This window comes from Pongo pygmaeus, chromosome 14, assembly GCF_028885625.2.
Source record: "Pongo pygmaeus isolate AG05252 chromosome 14, NHGRI_mPonPyg2-v2.0_pri, whole genome shotgun sequence".
Classification (NCBI taxonomy): domain Eukaryota; kingdom Metazoa; phylum Chordata; class Mammalia; order Primates; family Hominidae; genus Pongo; species Pongo pygmaeus.
This window is the reverse complement of record NC_072387.2, coordinates 49,750,713-49,768,026: the sequence shown is the minus strand read 5'-3', so window position 1 is coordinate 49,768,026 and position 17,314 is coordinate 49,750,713. Positions and strand designations below refer to the sequence as shown.

General features: G+C 38.8%; 1 non-coding gene and 1 pseudogene across 1 annotated transcript; both read left to right on the top strand.

The window, feature by feature from the left end:
• The first annotated feature begins 7,120 nt into the window (after nt 1-7,120).
• LOC129012012 (small nucleolar RNA U13) lies at nt 7,121-7,227 on the top strand. Its single transcript, XR_008493520.1, has one exon. It is a non-coding gene; the product is annotated as a small nucleolar RNA U13 (small nucleolar RNA).
• An 8,834-nt stretch (nt 7,228-16,061) lies between these two features.
• LOC129011527 (calmodulin-1-like) lies at nt 16,062-16,641 on the top strand (annotated as a pseudogene).
• Nucleotides 16,642-17,314: the final 673 nt, after the last annotated feature.

Sequence of the window (17,314 nt, the reverse complement as noted above, 5' to 3'; positions counted from 1 at the left end):
TTCTGTAAGGGAAATTGTACATATCACTTCTGGTCACATGACATTGGCCAGATGTTAACTACATGGCCACACCTAGCTGCAAGGAAAAGGTAGTCTTTATTCTGTCAACATGTATCCAGTTAAAATTCAGTGGTTCCTTCTTGAAGAATGCTGAGAAAGAACATTGGGATACAAACAGCAATCTCTACTACATCATCTATCAGGCTAGATTTTTATCACCTGACAGCTAAAATGACTGCCAGGAGTCCCAAGAACTGCAGTGTACCAACTTAGAAACCCCATTGGTATGCTTCTCTCTTTATATTAGTAATTTAGATAGTAATACTTTTTTTTAAAAACCCAGTGGAAAGCAGCAATATTTTATGTATTCTCTGGCAGAAAATTCCCTGTGGGTTCTAGAACTCTGACCACTTGTAAGAGATAAAGTTGGGAAATGTTGAGGAAAACCAATAGGTAAGCAAATAACCTCAATAAAGGTTATAGTTCCTATTGTGGCAGATTCTACAGAGACTGCAGAGTTGCAAAGGTGGGAATGTTCAGAGTACGGCATGTATTTTGATGTAACCTGATCCTAGGATGGAAGGGGAAGCTTGGCATAAGAACAAGCTGGAAAAGTTGGTAGGCATCAGCTCTTGAAGGTCTTATATGCCGTCAAGGAGTTTGGACTTTTTGATTTTTTTGCATACAATGTGAATTCATTGAGAATTTTAAAATAGGGATTTGACAAAATTGGATTTGTTTTATTGAGACCCTTCTGGATGTACTGACAGTGCAAGATTGTGGCAGCAAGAAGAACATTTAAAGGGATGTGTTGTTATAGTCCAGACAGTGACATAATGTGGTTCTCAACAGGGGGAGTAGTTATGGAATTGATGAGGAAGGAACAGATAAGTCAGTTAAATTGATCTGGACCTATAATTATATGTTTGGAGATGAGGGAGCTGTAGGGAGTACGACTAAAGTGATTTTCCATTTCTTGCTTGGATGTTGTGTTAGAGTACAGGCCAAACTTCCATATCAAAGAGGCCCTGGAATGTAAGGTAGAAACCTTTTTGTATACATTCAGTCCAGAAGTGAACAGCCAAGTGTTGCAGGCTAGTTCTGCCCCATGGGGTTGTTCACAGGCCCAGGTTCTTTTATCGTTTATCCTCCCAACCCCCAGTGAGTTGTCTGTCCTCATGAGCAAAGCACATTCACCAGAATTGTATCTGTGTTTTCAGCCTGTGAAAAAGGGGAAAGAGGAAATGGAAGGCAAAAAATCTTTTCATTTTAAAAGACTTTTACATCACTTTTGCTATTTTTTTTATTGGGGAGAACTTAATCATATCACCATGCCCAGTTGCAAGATGAACTGGGAAATATTGTCACTAAATGGATGTGCCTTGCTAAAACTCACGGAGCTCTATTAATAAATAGTGTTAATAAATGAATATATTTTAATATAAACGTGTTCAGTTTTCTGTATTCAAATGCAGGTGGTTCACAATGTCATGCAGGCGTTATTGTTATCATGGTCATTTCAGATATCCCTACAATTATCCTTCTACAATAAATTCACAGCCAAAAGTTAAATTTCATATCATGCTGAATAATGATTTTTTAATAAACAAATGGGCGCCTGCATACCTTTAACACAGAGAGACACAAACTTGCCTCATATTTTTGCTATTAGGTCTAGTATTCCTAGGAGTGGCAGAAATTAAGCCTCCAAGGTGCCCAGGGTTCTCTCCTTTAATCTCTAAACTTTTTCCAATCCCCTTGCTTTCTCCTCTAGGAACTTACTGGCTTAGCCTTCTCACTTATCCCATATCCCAAAAGCTCTATTACTAAAAGGAAGGAGAATGGATGAGGGCACAATTAGCAATCTCCATCACAGTTGACTAAATGGATGGTGCTGCTGTTTAATGGATTTGGGAACATGGGAATCTTGAATTTGGAGACATTAGTAGATGTATTTGGTGTCCCATATCACAGGCCTTTGGCCCACCTCTGATTTAAGCTGCAGCTATGGCAGAAGGGAAAGGTTGATGGAGATGAATTTCTGGGTATGGCTTTGGACTTCAGGTAGCTTATACCTCTAATGTTTTCTTTCTTTGAATTAGAATGCAAGAATTTCTGCTGAAAGGGGAGCCCCATGGGCAAGGGTGCTTGAAGAGAGGGTGAACCTACTAACTGGTAAGCTTCCTGAGATCAGGGGATAAGGTTTATTTCATCTTTTTAGCCCTCATAACACTAATCAAAGAGCCTTGAACAGAGTTGAAGAAACATTTAAGATTGGAAGTGTTACTGTAAAATAGAACCACTCATATTCTAGATCTTAACAATATAAGATATATATAATATAAATTTATGTTTTTACATAATCCTTTAGTGGCTTGAATTTCTGTGTATTGTTCTTCATCATAAGTTGATTCTTAATTTTTTGTCTGTTAGAATCATGAATAGTAGAAACCAATTTTCTTTTTTTTTTTTTTTAATTGAGACAGGGTCTCACTCTGTTGCCCAGGCTGGTGTCTAGTGGTGCGATCACAGCTCACTGAAGCCTCAACCTCCCTGGTAGAGCCCAGTTTTCCTATATAAACCCAAGGAACTTTAAATAATTTACCAAGGCTTGTACTGCTAGTTATTCATAAAACTGGAATTAGAACTGTGTTTCCTATCTCTTAAAGCACTTTCTAGTACACAATCTTGCCTGCTGAGTAGCACTACCTCAAACAGGACTCAGTAAAATCACTATTTTTCTTTTTTTTGTAGAGACAGGATTTTATCATGTTGCTCAGGCTGGTCTTGAACTCCTAAGCTCACGGGATCAGCCTGCCTTGGCCTCCCAAAGTGCTGGAATTACAGACGTGAGCCACCACGCCTGGACTATTGTTCTGCTTGAGATTTATTTGGTCCTCCAGTCTAGTCCTGATGCACCTTAGGGCATGTGGTCTGGAATTTCTGACTCCTTACTCAGAACTCTGAATCGAAAGAGGGACCAACTAAAAGTCATCTTAGAACAATGGAGAAAGAGTGTGAAAAATTGGCTTTAATTGAAAACAAAACCCAACCAAACCCTTCAGTGATGATAAGTTTTAAAGTATTAAAACACAGTATTATTTTTAGTATTATATTATGCTTATATTTTAGTATTCTATTTAGTACTTTTTTTTTTGTATTTTATTTTGACCATGTCAGTTCAGATAATCTCAATGAGAGCATTTAGCTAATTTAATAAATATTAAATTATTTTTATATTTAAATTCACAGTTATGATATAATTATATCAAGGTAATAATAAGATGTACCTTCCCAAATACTACCTATGTTCTGTGTATTCACTGAATAAGAATTGAATGAATGCTTAAGGAGCAATAAAATCATTTCTAAATCTAAACAATTTGCACAGCATTACAGTAAAAATTTAAAGATATCACATCATATTTATTTCAAAATGCAATGTAAATTTTTCAAAAGCCTTTTTGCGTTTAGTATCATGAGATATTTAATTATAGCTGGAATCAACCTTAAAGTTACCATGCTGATAATAACGCTTGAGATCTCTGAAATACCAAGGACTCTTAATACCTGTGTAGCCAGTTCACAATTTTCTAAGAACTTAAGTCCTCTCTTTTTCTCATGTCAGCTCTGTTTGTTAATGTTAAAGAAGGGAGAAATGTTGGGAGGCCAAGGTGGGTGGATTGCCTGAGGTCAGGAGTTCAAGACCAGCCTGGGCAACATGATGAAACCCTGTCTCTACTAAAATACAAAAAATTAGCCAGGTGTGGTGGCATGCGCCTGTAGTCCTTGCTACTCAGGAGGCTGAGACAGGAGAATTGCTTGAATCTGGGAAGAGGAGGTTGCAGTGAGCCAAGATCACGCCACTGCACTCCAGTCTGGATGACAGAGTGAGACTCCATCTCCAAAAAAAAAAAGAAGTGAGAAATGACAGAAAACTAGAATCAGCCAACTGTACAACTTGTCAGGAAACCCGGAAGATTTGGAAAGGGGAGGCATACCCTAGTGTTTAAAATGAGATCTGTGGAGGTGAGGCTTTAATGGATTTCACATCTTTTTGATGAAGACATACCAATAATATATCTAAAACAAGAATTCCTCTAAATATGTAAAGTCCTCAAATCTTACTATAGCTAAAACATTTTATCAACATAGAAGGGTTCCATTTTGCCTTGAAAGTAAATATGACAAAATTAAATTGAAGTCTTTGGAATAGCATGCTGGGGACACATTTTATGAGCGATACCTTGAAATTTCTTCAGATTAGATATTAGACACCAGAATATGCCATTTTTAGGCTGAGCACGGTGGCTTATGCCTGTAATCCCAGCACCTTGGGAGGCCTAGGCAGGATTGCTTGAGGTCAGGCATTCACGATAAGCCTCAGCAACATAGTGAGACCCTGCCTCTACAAAATAAAAATTAAAAAAAAAAATTAGGTATGGTTGTGCATACCTGTTGTCCTAGCTACTTGGGAGGCTGAGGAGAGATGATCACTTGAGCCCATGAGTTTGAGGCTGCAATGAGCTATGATCATGCCATTGCATTCCCGCCTGAGTGACAGAGTGAGACCCTGTCTCTAAAATATCTATCTATATCTATATATATAGATATATATATATATATTTATGAATTTTTTTTAGTTATATGAGGGATAAGAAATATACCATATTCAGTTTTAACTCAGTTCTAGCATGTTCCAAGCATCTTGGTGGAGCTTTGTCTTGTTTAGCTTACTACAGAATCATTCATGCCTGTACTTGTTGAAACACCTACGATTCTGCAATTCTATTTTAAATGAATCACACATATGAATGTTTTAGGAAGGGGCACCTCACCAAAGTTAGGCTACAGAGCATTTTCTGTGCCTGAATCATTTTTGCAGTGGCATATGGAGTAATCTACTTATCTGCCCTTCTATTGAAGCCCACCTCATTAGCCATAATAATCTATTCAGAACTTAGTTGCTCACTCAGTTCTTGTGCTGTCTTTATCTTAATCAGGGTATACTAGTATTAATACATTCAAGATATATTTACAGTATCATTTTGTGTGTTTATAAAAACCTCAAAACAGCTGCCAGAGAATATTTTGAATTGCTTCTCTCAACTATGTAATATAATTTTCCTTATATAATTTCTATTATGAGCTATGAGACTCCTTTTTCTGTTTTATAAACAAAAATTTGAGACTATTGTAAATTCACATGCAGTTGTAAGAAATAATAGAGAGATCCTGTATATCCTTCACTTGTTTTTCCCAATGGTAACACTTTGCACAACTATAGTAAAATATCACAACCAAGAAAATGACATTGATACAAATCATTAAAATTCACATTTTACCACTTTTACATGCATGCGTTTGGTGTGTGTATATTTAAATCTATGAAGTTTATTAACATGTAGATTCATGAGAACATCAACACAGTCAAGATATAAAATAGTTCTATTACAAATATCCCTCGTGCCATGCCTTTTTTTTTTTTTTTAGACGGAGTTTTGCTCTTGTTGCCCAGGCTGGAGTGCAATGGGGCAATCTCAGCTCACCGCAACCTCCAACTCCCGGGTTCAAGTGATTCTCCTGCCTCAGCCTCTCGAGTAGCTGGGATTACAGGCATGCTCCACCACGCCTGGCTAATTTTGTATTTTCAGTAGAGACAGAATTTCTCTGTGTTGGTCAGGCTGGTCTTGAACTTCCGACCTCAGGTGATCCGCCTGCCTTGGCCTCCCAAAGTGCTGAGATTATAGGCGTGAGCCACTGTGCCCAGCCAGTGCCTTGCTTTTATAGCCACAGGCTTTTCCCTCCTCATCTCCCTAGTCAACCCCTAATCTGTAATTCATCTCTGTAATTTTGTCATTTTAAATTTGTTATATAGGGTGGGCATGGTGACTTATGCCTGTAATCCCAGTGCTTTGGAAGGCTGAGGCAGGAGGATCATGTGTGGTCAGGAGTTTCAAACCAGCCTGGGCAGCATAGCAAGACCCCATCTCTACAAAAAAATTTTAAAATTAGCCAGGTGTGGTAGCTGTAGTTCTAGCTACTCGGGAGGTTGAGACAGAAGGATCACTTGAGCCCAGGAGTTTGAGATTACAGTGAGCTATGATTGTGCTGCTGCACTCCAGCCTGGGCAACAGAGCAAGACCCCGTCTCAAAGAAAAAAAAGTTATATAAATGGAATCATACTGTATTTAACCTTTTGAGATCATGTTTTCACTCAGCATAATTCTCTTGAGATTTATCCAAGTTATCATGTATATCAGTAGACATTCCGAATGGTACAGTAATGTCGCACCGAAAATCTGCTCCTCCATAAAAGCAATGAGGACATTAGCAAAAACTGTTGACATAAACTTATTAGAATTGTGGAAATTAACTAAAGGCTTGCCACATTCCAAGGAATGTTTACCTAAGAAAAATAGCTGAATCTCAGTAAGAACAGAAAGCCTATGGTGTTTTAACTTGCTCTAATCCTATACACCTCTCCCCAGCTCCATGGAAGCCTTGAAACTCAATAGCTTCACATTTATAGTACTTGTGGAAAGTACAGCTTAGCAGCCACTAGAGGGAAAAGCACAGATTTGAAGCCCAAAAAGGCTTAGTCCCAGAGAATTAGCACAAGTTGACTTAACAGCTCACTGAAAATCTCCATAATCAGGACTTCTTTTAATTTGACCTATTTCAGAGTACACTCTGCATACAGCTTGATGTACAGGGCGTTTATTTTTTAAAAAACAATCAGTAGTTCAACAAAAGAAATTAGACTTAACCAAAATTAAACTTTTGTGCTTCAAATTATAACATCAACATACATAATGTGAGTGAAAAAAAAAGTAAAAAAACAACTCACACACTGGGAGAAAATATTTGCAAATCATATATCTGATAAGTGACATGTGTCTAGAATATGTAAAGAACTGATACAATTCAACAATAAAAAGACAAATGACCCAACTGAAAAATTGAGAAAAGATTTGAACAGACATTGCTTCAAACAAGATAGACAAATGACCAACAAGCACATGAAAAGATACTCAACACATTAGGGAAATGCAAATGAAACCACAACGAAATACCACTTTACACCTACTTGGATGGCTATAATAAAAAACAAAAGCAGATCCTTTTGTAGTTTATAAGCGTGATGACTGGGGTTTCACGTGCATGTGTGAAATGTGCCTTCCCCAAGCCTTGTTACGACCTCATTGGAACATTACCCCTTTGACATGAAAATTCAAAAAAAGACAAAAGCAAGGATGGCAAGGATGTGGAAAAACTGAAATCCTCATACCTGCTGGTAGGAGTGTAAAATGGTACAATGGCTTTGGAAAACAGTTTTCTGTTCCTCAGAAAGTTAACAGAGATACCATATGACCCAGCAATTCCACTCCTAGGTACATAACCAGGAGAACTGGAAACATATGTACAGAAAAAACTGGTACACTAATGTTCATAGCAGCATTATTCATAACCGACAAAAAGGAGAAAAAACCCGAATGCTCATCAACTGACAAATAGTTGAGCAAAAGGTCAATATCAGTGCAATGGAATCTTATTTATCCATAAAAAAAATAGAGTTCTGATGCATGCTATAACAGAGATGACTGTTGAGTATATTAAGCTAAAGAAGCCAGAAACAGAAGGAAACATATGTATGATTCCATTTATATGAGAGATCCAGAATCAGCAAATCCATAGAGACAGAGTATAGATTAAGGGTTGCTTAGGTCTGGGGCGTGAACATATGGACAATAAGGTGGAAATGGGGAGTAACTGCTAATAGATATGGAGATTCTTTTGGGAGTAATGACAGTGTTTTGGAATTACTGGTGATTTTTGCACAATTATCTAAGTAGTGTTTGTATTGTCAGTGTTCTAAAAACAACTGAACTGTAAACTTTAAAAAGATGAACTTAATGGTATGTGAATTATATCTCAATAAAGCTTTTATTCTTTAAAAAAAGTTCATTTCCTTTTTATTGTCAGAGTATTCCATGGTATGTATATAACAGTTTGTTTAATCATTCATCCACTGAAGGACATTTGGTTTTATTTGCTTGTTTCCAGTTTTTGGCTATTATGAATAAAGCTGAAATAAAACAATACTTTTTTTTTTTTTTTTTCTGTCGCCCAGGCTGGAGTGCAGTGACGCAATCTCGGCTCACTGCAACCTCTGCCTCTTGGGTTAAAGCGATTGCCCTGCCTCAGCCCCCCGAGTAGCTGGGACTACAGTCATGTGCCACCACGCTCGACTAATTTTTGTATTTTTAGTAGAGACGGGGTTTCACCATGTTGGCCAGGCTGGTCTTGAACTCCTGACCTCAGATGATCCGCTTGCCTTGGCCTCCCGGCCTCCTAAAGTGTTGGGATTATAGGTGTGAGCCACCACGCCCAGCCCAAAACAATACTGTTTTAAAACACACAAATAACTCTTATTTTAATGTTGAATCCTAATTCAAGAATTCTGGGAATTTACGTGTTAAACCTTTCTAGTAAAAAATGATCATGCTTCAGTTAGCAGTTTCTTCCCTTAAATTATTTTTACTAATAAAGACTGTAAGACTCCATTCTTTTTTTCCTTCACTTTACTAGAGCTCATATAGCCTTAAAGGCAAGATTTATGATATGACCAGGTGCTTCTCCATGTCCCATACTGGAGCAACCCTTCTCTGCTTGTCCAGTTTCAGAGACCACTGCTTTCTCTACCGAAGGGCCTTAAACATGCTGAAATTATTCCGTTTATCTTTTTTTTTTTTTAACTCTTTATTATCGGTCTTCTCCATTAGATTGTTCACTCCATCACGGGAGGGACCATGTCTGTTTCACCAGTTCCTAGCATAGTGCCAGGCATGGAGTCAGTGCTCATGAAAGAAATAAATGAATGTATTTGGTTCTTGTTTGAATTCATATGACAAACACTTGCATCTGTAGCTCTCATCATTTAGTGAGTTCTCCAGCTTTCAGGGAGAGCTGTTATTACACCATTGTTTTTCTGGTTGTTATAGCAACCCACTGGCCTCTAAAACTACAAGTTAATTCTGATGTGCTCATTTTCCCAGACAATGAAACAGTATTTTCAATTATGAAATAATGTTATTATAAATCATGTTTCTCACACTATAGAGGGACGCTGAGAGGTCTTCTTATCTTTCATGAAGATGGCAGAGAATCAGCAAAGCAACAAATCTATTTGAACCAATAAATGCTAGGAAACAAAACCAAAGCAGTAGGACACACATATTCACTCCCAAATCTTTTTTATTTCTTTCAAATTCTCTAACCTTTCCACAGGCATCTGTAAATTCGACTGGGTTTGTCTGTCAAAGTTGTTAGGGAAGTTTTGAAAGGTGATTGTTGCAAAACAAAGAACTCTGAAGAGCTCTGTTACAGTCTAAGTATTTCCTCTATTTTTCCTCATTGCCGGTTGCTTAAATTTCATGTCAAATTAGCAAATGATAATAGTACAAAAATTGAGATTTCTACAGAAAAGGTCCAGTATAAGGTACTTTCCCAACTTTTCCCACCTCCCCATCCCCTCACATTGTAGGTACAGAAACTGAGAAGAGTTTTATCCAACTGAATTAGTCATTCTAAGGGTTACTTGTATATTACACTGCATTTTCTCTTCCGTAGGTTTTGCTCACAAGCACTACTAAGAGTCATGTTCCTGGCCAGGCATGGTGGCTCACACCTGTAATCCCAACACTTTGGGAGGCTGAGGCAGGTGGATCACGAGGTCAGGAGTTCAAGACCAGCCTGGCCAAGATGGTGAAACCCCGTCTCTACTAAAAATACAAAAATTAGCCAGGCGTGGTGGCGGGTGCCTATAATCCCAGCTACTTGGTAGGCTGAGGCAGAGAAGTGCTTGAACCCGGGAGGTGGAAGTTGCAGTGAGCCGAGATCACATCACTCCATTCCAGCCAGGGTGACACGGCGAGACTCTCCGTCTCAAAAAAAAAAAAAAAAAAAAAAAAGAGTCATGTTCCATGGCCTATCTTGGAATATGCCAGCTCCAAGATATATCCTATAATAAATAGTTTACTACACCTTCCCCTATGCAGTTCTGAATGCTTTTCTCATAAACAGGGTTGTGATACCCACCAGTTAACAGTCCCATAACCTTATGGTTATGGCTTTGACATTATAATGGCTTTGACATTATAAAAGCAGTATCTACTTCAATACATTCAGCCATCTTCACAAATATACAGTGGGGATACTGTCAAGAGAACAATAAAGAAGGGCATTATAGAGTGCAGTGTCAATATTGCAGATTTTCAGATGGGCATGGTGGCGTGCATCCGTAATTCCAGCTACTCAAGAGGCTGAGGTGGGAGGATCACGTGAGCCCAGTTCAAGTCCAGTCCGGGCAATATAGCGAGACCCTGTCTCTAAAAATAAGATTGAAGATGTTGGTGTCATAACTCCTGCTGTATTTTGATTTATGTACTTGTAAGAACTTCATTTTAATCTTATAAAAGTCTCCAAGCTTATTTATGTGTGTATGTATTTTTGCTTATTGCGAACCTGTCTTTGGACTTTTCTATTCTTTTAAATAAACACTGAATACTATACAACCCTAAGTCATATATCAAACATTTGAGACAGTTAAACCTAGATATCTGCCTACTGTTAAAAATTGAAAATGAAAAAAAATATTGATGATGATCCAATGAAATAGAATATTTGCCAGGGGAGAATCAGGTGTCCAGCCACACAGGTCTGGTAACAATTTCTTGGTAGAGTGACCATGTTCCAGGTTTATTTCTCTGCTTTAGAAGTTTAGATATTCAGGTATTGCTACACCTTGATGTGATGGGGTTTGGGTACTGAATCAGGTTAACCTGTTGCGGGAAGTCAGGGACCCCGAATAGAGGGACAGGCTGAAGGAATGGCAGAAGAACACAAATTGTGAAGATTTCATGGACATTTATTAGTTCCCCAAATTAATACTTTTATAATTTCTTATGCCTGTCTTTACTGCAATATCTGAACATAAATTGTGAAGATTTCATGGACATTTATCACTTCCCTAATCAATACTCTTATGATTTCCTATGCCTGTCTTTACTTTAATCTCTTAATCCCGTCATCTTCATAAGCTGAGGATGTACATCGCCTCAGGACCCTGTGATGATTGCGTTAACTGCACAAATTGTTTGTAAAGCGTGTGTGTTTAAACAATATGAAATCTGGGCACCTTGAAAAAAGAACAGGGTAACGGTGATGTTCAGGGAACAAGGGAGATAACCATTAGGTCTGACTGCCTGAGAGCTAGGTGGAACAAAGCCATATTTCTCTTCTTACAAAAGTGAACAGGAGAAATATTGCTGAATTCTTTTTCTCAGCAAGGAACAGCCCTGAGAAAGAGAATGCATTCCCAGTGGTAGGTCTCTAAAATGGCCACTCTGGGAGTGTCTGTCTTATACCGTTGTAGATAAGGGATGAAATAAGCCCTGGTCTCCTGTAGCACTCCCAGGCCTATTAGGACGAGGAAATTCCTGCCTAGTAAATTTTAGTCAGACCAGTTGTCTGCTCTCAAACCCTGTCTCCCGGTAAGATGTTATCAATGACAATGTGTGCTCAAAACTTCATTAGCAATTTTAATTTTGCCCCGGTCCTGTGATCTCGCTCTGCCCCCATTTGCCTTGTGATATTTTATTGCCTTGTGAAGCATGTGATCTCTGTGACCCACACCCTATTCATACACTCCCTCCTCTTTGAAAATCACTAATCAAAACTTGCTGGTTTTGCGGCTTGAGGGGCATCACGGAACCTGCCGACATGTGATGTCTCCCCTGGACACCCAGTTTTAAAATCTCTCTCTTTTGTACTCTTTCCCTTTATTTCTCAGACTGGCCGACACTTAGGGAAAATAGAAAAGAACCTATGTTGAATTATTGGGGGCTGGTTCCCCCAATATTAACCAAATCAGTAAGAATCAAATATACAAAAAATATGATACTGATACATTAATTTACAATTATAAAATAAAACTTTCATATCAATCAGCTAGATACTGGTGATCCCTGATTAGCACATATTCTTGTGGCCTAATTTTCATGAGAGATGAGTTACTGTCAGAAGCTTGCTGGGTGGACATGGACATAGGATTCACAGAGCAATTTGGATGACCTTAATGACCATTGTCAAGGTGGTGTGAGAAGCAGGTTCATTTGTCTTCACTGTAGGGGGAGACCCGAATGGACAGTTTTTCTGGACAGAGCCAGATCTAAAGGTCCATAATTGCATGGCCAAGTCTTTCCTAGGCTTCTGTGCTGGAGCTCCTCCTACCCTCCTCTGGTTGCTACATACTTTCTTGTACGCTTTTTTTTCCTTTGCATTATGTCTGTGGTTACATCATTTCTTCAATCAGATTAATATAAAGTGGAACCCATTTTTCCTTTTCAAGATTACATATCTCAGCTAGGCACAGTGGCTCATGTCTGCAATCCCAGCATTTTAGGAGTCCAAGGCAGGAGGATCACATGAGAAAGGAGTGCAAGAACAGCCTGGGCAATATAGCAAGACCCCATGTCTATAACAAAACTTAAAATTAGCTGGGCATGGTGGTGCATGCCTGTAGTCCCAACTAGTCTGGAGGCTGAGGTGGAAGGATCTCTTGACCCCAGGAGGTAGAGATTACACTGAACTATGATTCCATCACTGCACTCCAGTTTGGGCAACAGAGCAAGACCGTTTCTCTAGAAGAAAAAAAAGATTACATATCTGCTCTGATTTGTATTTATTTCCTTTGGAAATGAATTTTTTAAAGGCTGTCATACATATTCCAATGTTTAATTTTGTGTGTATTTGGTGGGGATCTGCATGTGCCTCTGGCCTCCGTGTGCTACTGTGTCTTTATTTATTTATTTTTTTTGAGACAGAGTTTCACTCTTATTGCCCAGGCTGGTGTGCAATGGCATGATCTCGGCTCACCACAATGTCCGCCTCCTGGGTTCAAGCGATTCTCCTGCCTGAGCCTCCCGAGTAGCTGGGATTACAGGCCTGCACCACCATGCCTGGCTAATTTTGTATTTTTAGTAGAGACAGGTTTTCTCCATGTTGGTCAGGCTGATCTCGAACTCCCAACCTCAGGTGATCCTCTCACCTCAGCCTCCCAAAGTGCTGGGATTATAGGCATGAGCCACCACGCCCAGCCCTACTGTGTCTTTAAACTGTCAGCATATCATTAACTATGTATCACTGGTGTGGATGTCTAAGTACTGTTCATTTTTATGAAATGACAATGTGCAGAGAGCACAGGAAGAGACATTTATGATGCGTTTATGATGAATTTCATAGATTTGAGGATGATCAACTATGTTATTTTTATTATAAATGTAATGAAATATTGAACATAATGTCTACTATAATATCATATATTACTTTCCAGATTTCATTTTGCTCAGTATTTCTCAAAGGCTCATAAGTTTCAGATGAGTATATTTTATTTAAAAAAAGAACTCAAGGAAAATAGACATGTGTGGCATTGCACCAAGTCAAACAATTCAGTAATGGATTCTGTCCTATACTTCTCATGCTTGGAACATGTAATTATTGAATGATTAACTAATATGCTCAGCTGTATATTAAATGGAAATCCTAAAACACACTGTTGGTAGAAAAGTGTAAACCAAAAATTATTATTTTTGTAGAAATGCAGTAATTGTGCAAATCTCAGCAAAATATATTTTCAGAGATCTTAGTTTCATTAAAATAATGTAAGATAGCACATAATACAATGTTTAGCATAAACTAGATGATCAAAAAAATTACTGTCTCCTAATATTACAAAGAAAATGTCCAACATATAATAAAAAGTATCAGTCATACCAAGAACCAAGAAAGTCACAACTTGAATGAGAAAAAGACAATCAACTGATACCAATACCGATGAATCAGGTATTGGAATTATTTGACAAGTACTTCAAAACAGCCTTCATAAAAATGCTTTAATAGCCTATTAAAAATTCTCTAAAAATGATGGGAAAAAAAGTGAAAAATCTCAGCAAATAAATTGAAGTAATAAAAAAGAACTAAGTGGAACCTATAACGCTGAAAAATAGAGCTGGGTGTGGTGGCATGCACCTGTGTCCTAGCTATTCAGGAGGCTGATGCAGGAGGATCATTTTAACCCAGGAGTTTGAAGCTGTAGTGTACTATAATCATGCCTGTGAATAGCCACTACACTCCAGCCTGGGCAACATAGTGAGACCTCATCTCTAAAACAAAAACAAAACCAGAAGATAAACTAACAAATAAATAGCAATAGTAGAATGGACAAAACAGAGGATAGCATCAGAGTCTTTCAGGACAATCAGTGGAATTCACTCAAATTGAACAACAGAGGGAAAAACAGACTGAGAGAAAAATGAACACAGGCTCAGAGACTTGTAGGATAATAACAAAATAGCCAACATTTGCATCACCAAAGTTCCACGAGAGTGGTGGTGGAAGAGAGTGAAACTGAAGGAATACTTGAAAAAATAATTGCTGAAACTTCCCAAATTTGTTGAAAAACAGAAAACTACAGATTCAAGAATCTGAGCAAATCCCAACAGGTTAAACCCAAAGAAATCCATTCCAAGACACATCAAAATTAACTTCTTGGCCGGGCGCGGTGGCTCATGCCTGTAATCCCAGCACTTTGGGAGGCCGAGGCGGGCAGATCACGAGGTCAGGAGATCAAGACCATCCTGGCTAACACGGTGAAACCCCGTCTCTACTAAAAATACAAAAAATTAGCTGGGCATGGTGGCGGGTGCCTGTAGTCCCAGCTACTCGGGAGGCTGAGGCAGGAGAATGGCATGAACCCAGGAGGCAGAGCTTGCAGTGGAGCCGAGATTCCACCACCGCACTCCAGCCTTGGCGACAGAGCGAGACTCCATCTCAAAAAAAAAAAAAAAAAAAAAAAAAATACTTCTTAAAAACTAAGTGCAAATTTAATCAGTCAAACTTCTTAAAGAAAAGATCTTAAAAACCAAAGAAAAATGACACATTATTTGTAGGGTAATATCTATTTGAATGACAGTTTCTCATCTGAAACCATGGAGACCAGAAGGAAGTGGCACAGCTATTTTTTTTTTTAAACAAAGTGGGTCTCACTCTGTCACCCAGGCTGGAGTGAAGTGGCTCAATCATGCCTCACTGCAGCCTCCAACTTCTGGGCTCAAGTGATCCTCCCACCTCAGCTTCCTGAGTAGCTGGGACTACAGGTGAGCACCACCATGCCCAACTAAGTTTCCCTCTCCCCCTCCTTGAGACGGGATCTTGCTATGTTGCACAGGCTGGCCTCAAACTCCTGGCCTTAAATGATTTTCCCACCTTGGACTGTGGAGTCACTGGGATTACAGGCCTGAGCCACCTCGCCCAGCTGGTACAGCATTTTTTAATTGCTAAAAGAAAATAACTTTCTACTGAAAAGTTCACATTTACCAAAATTATTCTCTAGGAATGAATTCTCAGATGAATGAAAAATAAAAGAATTTGTTGCTTGCAGACTTATCCTTAAAGATTGGCTACAGAAAGTTCTTTAAATAGAAAATAAATGATCAAATATCTCAGAGGATTAGGAAGGAAAAAGGAACAACAGAAAGAGCAGAAATACAAACATAAACAAAAGCATGTTTTATAAATCATACAATGGTATGTTTCATAAACCATGAATTTTATAAATCATATTTGATTATTGAAACAAAAATTATAGGCCAGGCATGGTGGCTCACGCCTATAATCCCAGCACTTTGGGAGGCTGAGGCAGGTGGATTACCTGAGGTCAGAGTTCGAGACCAACCTGACCAACCTGGTGAAACCCCATCTCTACTAAAAAAATACAAAATTAGCCTGGCATGATGGCACATGCCTGTAATCCCAGCTACTTGGGGAGGCTGAAGCAGGAGAATTGCTTGAACCTGAGAGGCAGAGATTGCAGTGAGCTGAGATTGCACCACTGCACTCCAGCCTGTGCAACAAGAGCAAAACTCCGACTCAAAAAAAAAAATGTATAGGAATTAGTCCGAGTGGAGCGAGCAAGTGAGCTGAGCGGCTGCGTGGTCACATCTCAGAAACCGGTAGCACTTGCAGCATGGCTGACCAACTGACTGAAAGGCAGATTGCAGAATTCAAAGAAGCTTTTTCACTATTTGACAAAGATGGTGATGGAACTGTAACAACAAGGAATCAGGAACTGTAATGAGGTCTCTTGGGCAGAATCCCACAGAAGCAGAGTTACAGGACATGATTAATGAAGTAGATGCTGATGGTAATGGCACAGTTGACTTCCCTAATTTCTGACAATGATGGCAAGAAAAATGAAAGACACAGACAGTGAAAAAGAAATTAGAGATGCATTCAGTGTGTTCAATAAGGATGGCAATGGCTATATTAGTGCAACAGAACTTCACCATGTGATGACAAGCCTTGGAGAGAATTTAACAGATGACGAGGTCGATGAAATGATCAGGTAATCAGATATTGATGGTGATGGTCAAATGATCTATGAAGAGTTGTACAAATGATGACGGCAAAGTGAACAACTTGTACAGAATGTGTTAAATTTCTTGTACAAAATTGTTTATTTGCCTTTTCTTTGTTTGTAATTTATCTGTAAAAGGTTTCTCCCTACTGTCTAAAAAATATGCAAGTGGTGGGGCTCGGTGGCTCACGCCTGTAATCCCAGCACTTTGGGAGGCCGAGGTGGGCGGATCACGAGGTCAGGAGTTCGAGACCAGCCTGGCCAATATGGTGAAAGCCCGTCTCTACTAAAAATACAAAAACTAGCTGGGCATGGTAGTGGGCACCTGTAGTCCCAGCTACTCGGGAGGCTGAGACAGGAGAATCGCTTGAACCCAGGAGGCAGAGGTTGCAGTGAGCCGAGATCACGCCACTGCACTCCAGCCTAGGAAACAGAGCAAGACTCCATCTCAAAAAAAAATTTAAAAATAGATAAATAAATAAATAAATAAAAGCAAAAAAAAAAAAAACCTACTAGAGATGACAGAGAGAGATAATACATGTTAATGAAAAGTTCAATTGACAAGGAAGACATAATGATCTCAAATGTGTATAAACCAAAAAACAGAGCCTTAAAATACATGAAGCAAAACTGATAGACTTAAAAGGAAAAACAGACAACTTCACAATTATTATTGGAAAATGCAACATGATCTCTCAGCAAGTGACAAAGCTACTAGACAGTAAATTAGCGAGAATGTAGAAGATCTGACTAATATAATCAACCAATCATGGAGTGACACATCACTCCACCCAATAAGCAGAGTACACTTTTTTTTTCAATTGTTCATGGAAGATT